Genomic DNA, 10411 nt, shown 5'->3' with positions numbered 1-10411 from the left:
AATAAGATGCATGTATGGCTGGGCACTCTAGCTCATGCCTATAATCCCAGAAACTCAGGAGGCGGAGGTGGGTTCAAAGGATCATGGGTTCAAAGCTAGCTTTGCAACTTAGCAAGGCCCTAAACAATTCAGCAAGAACCTGTCTTTAAATAAAATATTGAAAGTGCTGGGGATGTGGCTCAGTGGTTAAGTTACACTGAGTTCAATCTCTGAGAAAGAAAGGAAGGAAGGAGAGAGGGAAGGAGGGAGGGAAGGAAGGAAGGAAGGAAGGAAGGAAGGAAGGAAGGGAGGAAGGAAGGAAGGAATGAAGGAACATGTATGACCAGCACCTGAAAAGATGATCAGGCATCATTAAGGAAATACTGCAAATCTAAACCACTTCAACAAATAAAAGAAAAAGTAAAAAACAAAAACCAAAACCACTTCATATCTACCAGGATGGTTAGAATCAAAAAGTTTAGATAGCAAGTAATGTTGAGGATGTAGAAAGTGGGAACTCTCATAGAGAACTGGTGGGAACATAAAATCCTGCAGCTTTTCTAGGAAATAGCCTGGTAGAGGGAGAGCTACCATATGACCCAGTGATTCCACTCTTAGGTCTATATCCAAGAGAAATGAAAATGTATGCCACAAAGAAACATGTGCATGCATATTTATAGCAGCACTGTTCATAGTAGTCAAAAGGTGGAAGCAACTCATGTCCATCAACAGCTAAATGGACAAACAAATGTGGTATATCTATACAATGGAATACTATTCAGCTACAAAGAGTGGTGAAGTATTGATACATATGCTGTAACAGATGAACCTTGAAAACATTATGCTAAAATAAGGTAGTTAGTCACAAAATACCACATACTATATGATTCCATATAAAAGCTAAGAATAGGGAAATACATAGAGACAGAAATTTGATTATTGGTTATTTAGGATTTGGGGTAGGTATTGGGGATACCAAAATCTTAGCTAAATGGTTTCTTTTTTCAATTTAACCTTTATTTATTTTTATTTATTTGTTTTTATGTGGTGCTGAGGATCAAACCCAGTGCCTCACCAGTGTAAGGCAAGCACTCTACCACTGAGCCACAACCCCAGCCCCACTAAATGGTTTCTTTCTGAGGTAATGAAAATGTTCTAAAATCATAGAGATGGTTATATCTATCTGTAAAGCCTCTGAACTGTACACTTTTAATGGACAATTGTGTGGTCTGTGAATCTATCTCAATACTTATTTTTTCAAAAAAGAAATGAGGGATAAAAGAAATGAGAAATACTTCATGTAATCCAAATAAAAATGAACAACAGAAGGCTGTTCTTCACCCACTGTGTGCATCCAAGTGCATGCACACACACTCTCACCACACTTCCCACTCTCCTGTGGCACCTAGAATAGGTCCCAGCATATATATATTTATATATATATATCAAGTGCAAAAAAATTTTGTTGAGTTACTGAATATAATTTATATCTAAGACTGGGTGTCTTGGGGGTGAGCAAAAGAGGTATTACAGCAATCAGAGGTGGTGTGGGGTGGCAGACTGGTGGCACTAGGTGGAGTGGGGGTGTCACCACAGCTTCTCGGCACACGCTAAGCCCAGCAAACAACTGCTTCCCTGAAATCCAGGGAAACACTCCAGTTTTCAATTGCCCTACCCTAGTCTCTGCTTCCTCTCTAGTCATATTCTTTGTCTAGCCAGCTTTTATAACCTACTCTGCTTCTCCCAAGGCCATGTTCAATGTCTCTTTCCCTCTTTCAATCTCAATTCCACAGTGACTGCAGTCCCAATAGAAACAGAGCAGATCCTATGCTCATTGTGAGGGAATGAGCTTCATGTCACACGAAGTGCTTAAGCAGAGGACAGCGATCTATTATTAAAAGTTTGGGAGAGAGAATTCCCATATAAAATCCCATGAGGTATTGTATAAGGAGAGTCAGCTCACATAGCATGACTACATTTCAATTTCTTCATCTATAAAATGGGTATATGCATGTGCATATATGCTCCACAAACTTTCTACCAGATCTTAATTTAGATAGTCCCTGTTTGAAACAAACCTATATAAAGGAATTCTGGATTTTCAAGCTAATAAAATTTCAAAGGTTCAAGAAGGACATGGATTTTTTAAAATGAATAAATAACATAGGATTGGATTACAACTCCAGTTATTAAATTTATGAGTCCATGCTGATACAAATAAATATATATTTTTCCATGCAGTACTGAGGATAGAACCTAGAGCCTTAGATGTGCTAGGAAGTGCTCTACCAATAATCTCCACCCCAACCCCTAAATAAACAATTGAAAAATAAATAAACAAGGAAGAAAAATATTCTGTAAAGAATGATTTCAAATAATATATGTAGATATTTACTGTAGGAGGCAGAGTTTAATCGTCTCTTTCTTAAGTATGGACTGGATTTAATAACTCACTTGAAACCAATATGTGTGTAGAATAGAAATGTGTTTAGAAATGGTTGTGGCTTAGTGGGAGAGCACTTGCCTAGCATACATGAGGCACTGGGTTCTATCATCAGCATCACATAAAAAAATAAACGAATAAAATAAAATTCAAAAAATTATACATCTTAAAAAAAAAAAAAAAAAGAAATGGAAACACAGCTGGGTGTGGTGGTGTATGCCTATAATCCCAGCAACTCAGGAGGTTGAGGCAGGAAGATCCGAAGTTTGAGGCGAGCCTCAGCAACTTAGTGAGGACTTAAGCAATTTAACAAAACCCTGTCTCAAAATAAAAATAAAAAGTCTGGGGATGTGGTTTAGTGGAAAAGTGCCCCAAGGTTCACTTACCAATCCCCCCCCCCCCCCCGCAAAAGTGTAGTACAAAGAACTCTGGGTTCAATCCCCAGTTTAAAAGAAAGAAAGAGAGGGAGGAGAGAAAGAAGGAAAGAAACAGAAAGAAAGAACGAACAAGCTGGAAACATAATAATTTTATGGTAGAGAAATCTAACGAAATCCACCTTAGCTGGGTGTTCAAGGTTAACAAAACCACTGATGAGTCATGCAGGTATCATGTACTGCCTAAAGCCATACAATGCCACTGGCACTTCACCTCTGCAGTATTCTTCCCCCAAAGCCACAACTCTAGACTAGTGATGAGGAAATCATCAGATGAACCCAAATTGAAGTGTTCTACAAAATGCCTGGTCAGTACTCCTCAAAAATTGTCAAGGTCATAAGAACCAAAAACAAGCTGAGAAATTGACAGATCAGAGAAGACTTAGGGAGACATGATGACTAAATGCAATGTGAGCCTCCATTGAATCCTGGAATGGAAAAAAGGACATCAGTGGGAAAAAATGTTAAAACATGAATAAAGTCTACAGTTCAATTAACAATAATGTGCCAACATTTATTTCCTAATTTTGACAAAAAGGACCATGCCATGTAACATGTTAACAGAAGGAGAAACTGGATGAAAGGTATAAGTGAATTCTCAGCACTATTTTTGCAGTTTCTGTGTTTATCTAAAATTATTCCAAAATAACTTTATCATAAACTAAAAAAGGAATAATGTCAAGATTGCTTTAATGAGACTTAAGGGACCTTATTTCTTTCTTTTTTTTTTTTTTTTTTGCCCACATTTTTTATTGGTGCATTATAGTTGTACATATTGTTGGGATTTGTTGTTACATATTTGTATTTGCACACAATATAACAATCTAATTTGGCCAATATCACTCCCCAGCCCTCCCCCTCCCTCCCCACCTCCCACTCCTTGGTCCTTTTACTCTAGTGACCTCCTTTTTGTTGTTGTTTGTTGATTTGTTTGCTTTCTCCTTTTGATTTTTAGGAGACCCACCCCTGACTTTTCCCCCCCTTCTTCCTCTGTGGCTTCCACATATGAGAAAAGTCATGCCTAAGGGACCTTAATTTAACCATCCATCCAAGATTTTTGTAATGAACTAGAGAATAGCATTTAAGAATTAATTGAATCCTAACTCTGCTACTTACTATGTATGACTTACCATGAGTAAGTGACTTCACCCCTCTGCCACAGTCTGGCTGGGCACAATTCAGGAGCCACTTGTCAAAAGAAATGAACTTTATTTTTAGAACCACACACGCCAAACAAAACAGCTCCTCAGGAAAAACCTTCAGAGCCAACTGCCACCACCGGCTTCCCACAAGCCTCTCCCACAACCACCAGCCTCTCCACCTCCCACAATCCTCCTGCTCTTGAGGCCGATTGGCTGGGTTGTGTGGGCGGAGCCAAAAAAGTCCCCCAATGAGCAGCTCCGTGGTCTGAAAGGGCAGGGAAACAGCCCAATGAGCATCACCGCAGAGGAGCCAATCAGCTAGAAGTTGCTGGGGCCGCTGTGAGCCAATCATCAGCCGGCAGCTGGAAGTTTGCTGGGGCCCCTTAGGCTGTGGCTCTCAACACCCCTCTGTGCTTCAGCTTACTCATCTCTCAAATGAGGATAATAATGCTAACTACTCCATGGGTCAATACAAGGTTGGTGTTTGTTAGTGAGTTAATATTTAAAGTGCTTAAAACAATGCCTAGTACTGGTAAATGTTACAAAAGTGTTATGGTTTGGATCCAAAATGCCCCCCAAAGGCCTATATGCTGAAAGATTGGTTACCAGCCCATGGCACTACTGGGATATGTGGAACCTTCAGGAGGTGGGGCCTCCCAGAAGGAAGTGAAGTCATTCAGTAGGTGCTCTTGAGGACGTTGGGAACCCAGGCCCTTTCTGTGTCTCTCTTTGCTTCCTAGATGCCATGGAGTGAGCAGCTTTGCTCTACCACATGCTCCCCACCTTCAAATTCTGTCTCACCACAGGTCCAAACAACAGAGGTCATGGACTAAAACCTCTAAAATCATGAGCCAAAATAAATATTCTCTTCTTTTAAATGGATTACTCAGGTATTTTTGTCATAGCAACAGAAAGCTGACTTACATGGTGATCTTTTTGGTACCAGGGATTGAACCCAGAGGTGCTTAACCACTAAGCCACATTCTTGGCCATTTTTTTAATATTTTATCAAGAGACAGGGTTTTGCTGAGTTGCTTAGGGCCTTGCTAAGTTGCTGAGGCTGGCTTTGAACTCACGATCCTCCTGCCTCAGACTCCCGAGCTGTTAGGATTACAGTTATGCACCACCATGCCTGGCACTTACACAATTTTTGAAATCAAATATCAAATTATATTGCTACAAAAACTTCTGGATAGCCCTTAACTATGTAGCAGCCCTATCATATACCTACATTATCAATGGACTCAGCTAACATATTCAAAATATAACTTAGCCCTATTTATGAGGTAGGCTTCACAACTCCACAAAAGATGATCAGAGGCATTCCTTTTAATGCAGGCTCCCCTGGGAACCCAAGTGTAGTCAAGAAGTTCACTGTAGATGATGGTGTGTCCTAATAAATATTTATATTTTTTCCTCTACACATTTGCTTGAGTTGTTTTCGTCTTCTATTACTCTCCCTACTTACTTTATGATTAAAGTTTACTCCTTTTTTAATTTTGGAGATTGATCCCATGGTTATTTTACTGCTATGTCACATTCCCAGCCTTTTAAAAAATTTCTTCTATTGAGATAGGGTCTCATTAAGTTACTTAGGGACTTGCTAAGTTGCTGAGGCTGGCTTTGAACTTGAGATCCTCCTGCCTCAGCCTCTCAAGCAGCTGGGATTACAAGCGTGTATCACTGTGCCTGGCATCTTGCCTTTTATTTAACACCCAATTTAAATCCTACCTCAGCTATGAGGCCTCCTGGGTTCCACATAGGAGGTTCCTAGGAGGGCTACCCCAGTCTTTCCCCTGAACTCCAACAGTGCTAGTTTGTTCCTTTAATTGACCCCCAGAATATGCTGCCCTGTGCATTTTTTTTCTCTCCTCAATTAGATAAGTAACTGCCCTTGTATCCCTCACCATTAAGCCCCTCTTCCCCTGACTCTGTGGGAGGTGAAGTAACAATTAAGTGTTCAATGCAGAACAGAAAGTCCACGTCTCACTAAATTCATCAAATACTTCCTAAGCCCTGTGCTCAGGGTGGAGGAACTAGAGAATGAAAGAGTTGACTCATTGTCCTCAGGAAGCCCACAATCTTGAATCAACATTTTATATCCCAAATTCATGACATTTGCCTCTGGTGGAGGGAGGCAAAATGGGACAGGGGAAAGAAACAAATAAGGCTTTGTTTGAGCTTATCAATAATGTTCTTTTATATATAATTTAATTAGCTGGAGAAAAAGGGGAAGAAGGTCTCCAGAGGGCACAAAAGTGAGGTAAGGTGGGGGGTTGGAGCAATGCTGATGGAGGGGGAAGAAATGTGGAGCATGGAAAGCCAGAGGGAGGGAAATAGTAAAGGAGGAAGAGGAAATGTTGATTCTTTCCTGAGTCTCTCCATTTTCAGTAGATACTACTCCCCATTCCATATATATATAACATATATATTAAATATATGGAATATATAAATATATATGGAATGTATATATATATTTATATATATATATATATATATATATTTTTTTTTTTTTTTAAGTAAAAGCTGAAGTCATGTTACAAAATGAGTGTCCTCAGAGTTCTACCACTGTAGTTTTTTCTGAATGACTGCCACCTACATAGAAGTGCACAGAAGTGAGTGAGATGCTGGTCATGGATGAGGCAGGGTACGTGATTCACAGCACCAGCCTGTCTAAGGCTCAACAATCTATGGATTAGAGAGATCATCAGTGAGCAAACAGATAAATACATAATTACATATTTGATAATGTTTAGGAAGACAAAACAAAGTAATATGGTAGAAGGTTTATTTTAGACTTGGACTTGACACATGACTGGGGCCTCTCTGAGGACACTCTCCTATTTAAGCTGATACTGAAACACTAAGTTGCTAGCAGTGCAAAGACACCAAGCGGGGATTGAGAAGAGTGTTCAAGGAGATGGAAAAAATAGAATAAAGAAATATTTCTTTAAAAAAAAAAGAAAAAAGCATGCATGAAAACAGAAAGTAGTCTGAGTCTCAGGTTAAATGACTTGCTCAAGATTACACAGCTGGACCAGGCAGTGGCACACACCTGTAATTACAGCAGGCTGAGACAGGAGGATCTCAAGTTCAAAGCCTGCCTCAGCAACTTAGTGGGGCCATAAGCAACTTAGTGAGATCCTATCTCAAAATTAAACAATTAAAAAAATAAGGATTGGGGATGTGGCTCAGTGGTTTAGCATCCTTTAGTTAAATTTCTGGTACCAAAAAAAAATTACACTTCTGGTCAGCTGGTCAGAAACAAATGAGATTAATAAGCTCCATCCTGAGAAAATAAACTGAACAGATGGCTTCTGGAATTTTAGCCTAGCATCTAGTGAGAGACTCTGGAACAAAACACCAGAGACAGGAACTTGGGAATGTGCTTTTTTTATACATTGGTCCATTTGTTTGTTTCATTCATATATATTTATTTAAACAAATTAAGTCATTACATATTTAATTGCATAAATAATAAGTACATACATACTTATTTTAAAAATTAAATACATATTTATTTAAATAAATACCTCTACATAGAGGTGCCTAACACTAAGCAAGATGCTGGTCATGGATGTGGTGGGGTACATGACACACAGTGCCAGCCTGCCTAAAGCTCAAGTGTCTATGTTTTTCATTTATTTTTTTCATTTTTTTTGTATTTATTTTTTAGGTGTGGATAGACACAACACAATGCCTTTATTTTTATGTGGTGCTGAGGATTGAACCCGGGTCCTGCCCGTGCTAGGCGAGTGCTCTACCGCTGAGCCACGATCTCCACCTGTTTTTCATTTATTTTATTATATAAACCTAAGATGTACAACAAGTCATTGAGAAGTTTCTAATACTCTGCGTATTTTGTCCATATTCCATTGTTAGCTATTTTTGATAATCCCTCTCTGTATCACTGAAGGGGCCGACAGTAAAACCCTTGAATAAAAATCATGAAAAATATCACAGTAATAAGAATTTCTCATGTGCCAGCCCTTGGCTGCTTGTCTTTGGGGGTGGAAAATAAGGGCAGAGCTCCAAGTCTGGGTCTCACACCTTCATCAATCTCGAGAAAGCTGTGTCTCTTCTATCACTGTCTGACTTCCTTCCATGTTTCTATTCTTATAAAAGCTTAATCATTTGCCTCAAGGCTAAGGCTCCTTGATTAAGCTTTTATAAGAATAGAAACATGGAAGGAAGTCAGACAGTGATAGAAGAGACACACCTTCCTGCCAGTGTGGGGGGTGGAGAGAGAGAGAGAGAGAGAGAGAGAGAGAGAGAGAGAGAGAGAGAGAGAAAGGCAACAAGATGTCAAAAGAGCAAGGACAGGACAAAAAATCTGGGTAGATTACCATCTTTTCCTGAGTTATCCTTTCACAGTGTGGATGGATTCCTTCAATAGAAAGTGCTATCAACTCCCAGCTTTGTGAACATAACAAGTGATAGGGAATGAAGGGAGGAGGAAGATGAACCCTGAAGTCTATAAAAACCTTGGTAAATCACTTAACCTCTGAGCCTGGATTTTCCCATCTACAAAAGAGGAATAATGATAGTACCTGTCTCCTAGGATTGCTAATGAGATTAAGTGATATGGAAAGCAATGGGAACAGGGCCAGAAGAAGAAGAAGAAGAAGAAGAAGAAGAAGAAGAAGAGGAGGAGGAGGAGGAGGAGGAGGAGGAGGAGGAGGAGGAGGAGGAGGAGGGAAAGGCAATTTTAGAATTTTGGGGAAAAAAAGAAAAAATTAAGACTGAGGATCTAGCTTAACTATAGGCCCTTGCTTATAGCACACACAAGGCCCTAGGTTCAGTCCTTGCCCTGGGGGAAAAAAAGGAAGGAAGGAAGCAAAGGAAGAAGGAAAGAAAAAATTTACAAAGAAAAAGAATTTAAATGTGAAGACTCTGGAGCTTAACTGTTGAGGCTTATGTGTGTTCAAACTCTGGTATCACCACTTACTAGCTGTGTGACTACAAACACGTTGCTTCCTCTCTATGCTTCAATTTCCTTACCCATCAAACAGGGACAATCATATTTCCTGCCTTCTAAAGGGTTCTGTCTGGTGAAAGTTAAATGAGGTAGTACATATACTGTGCTTAGAGACTTCCTGACACATAATGTATGCCCAGTAAATGTCTATATCTAGATCGTTCAGTGTAAGGTCCTGGGGTTCAGGAAATAGGTAAAAGGACTGAAGAAATCACCCTGTGAATCACTGCTGGGTCTTTTTGGGTATTTGTAGCCATAGGAAGAACAGCTTCTGTGATCTTATGTATTTTTATTATTTTATATTTTATTTGTTTTAGTTGTCAATGGACCTTTATTTTATTTATTTATTATGTGGTGCTGAGAATTGAACTCAGTGCCTCACACATGCTAGGCAAGCACTCTGCCACTAAGCTACAATCCCAGCCCTTAATTTTATTTTTTTGATTGACAATATTTGTATATATGTGGATCAATGTGATGTTTTGATTCATTAATACATTGGGTAATGATCAACTCAGGGGTGTTCTATGGCATAGTAGGGTGAATATACTCAACAATGTGTTGTTTATTTCAAAATGGTTGGAAATACAGAGATACTGATCTCAAGTCATCCAACTCACCCAATCTCCATCCTTCCTTCCTTCCTTCACTCCTGACAACCTCCCAGTTTTCACACAGTTGCTAACTTGTGGTGCTGTGACCATCTTGGCTTTCAGTGCATGGACTGCTCATGACCTCTCTACGCTTCTCTCTCTCTCTCTCTCTCTCTCTCTTCTCTCTTCTCTCTCTCTCTCTCTCTCTTTCTTTGGCAATACCAAACTATTCTTTAAACTATTCTCACCTTTGGCCATGGATCAAAAATCTCTTGGACATTCTGCAAAACTATTGGACTTGACCCTTAAAAACTGTCAGCATTATAAAAGAACAGAAAAGAAATGGTAAGGAACTGTTGTAGACTAAAGGAAACTAAAGGTACATGAAAGTTAAATGCATTGTATGTATTTTGAATGGGATAGAGGGAACAGCTATAGAGTCCAATATTGAGATATTGAAGGAAAATTAAGTAAGAATTGTGTGTGGAAGAACATTTTTCTTCCTAGGAGATACACATTGGAGTGTTTAGGATTGACTCTCATGGTTTCTGCACTAACTTTCAAATAGTGTGGCAAAATAACAATGATTATTACTTTACATAATAATAATTATATATACACACAGTTTTAGTAAGTTTTATGATAGATTAGATAGCTAAAGCCAGATGCAAAATACTCACAACTGGTAAAGGTGGCTGAAGGGTGTGGGAATTCATTGTACTAGTCTCAACAACTTTTCTGTAGTTTGTTTTTGTTTTGGGTACCAGGGATTGAACGCAGAGGCACTTAACCACTGAGCCACATCCCCAGCTCTTTTCTATATATTTTATTTAAAGACAGGG

The sequence above is a fragment of the Marmota flaviventris genome, chromosome X (assembly GCF_047511675.1).
Source record: "Marmota flaviventris isolate mMarFla1 chromosome X, mMarFla1.hap1, whole genome shotgun sequence".
Lineage (NCBI taxonomy): Eukaryota > Metazoa > Chordata > Mammalia > Rodentia > Sciuridae > Marmota > Marmota flaviventris.
This window is presented reverse-complemented; position numbering follows the sequence as displayed.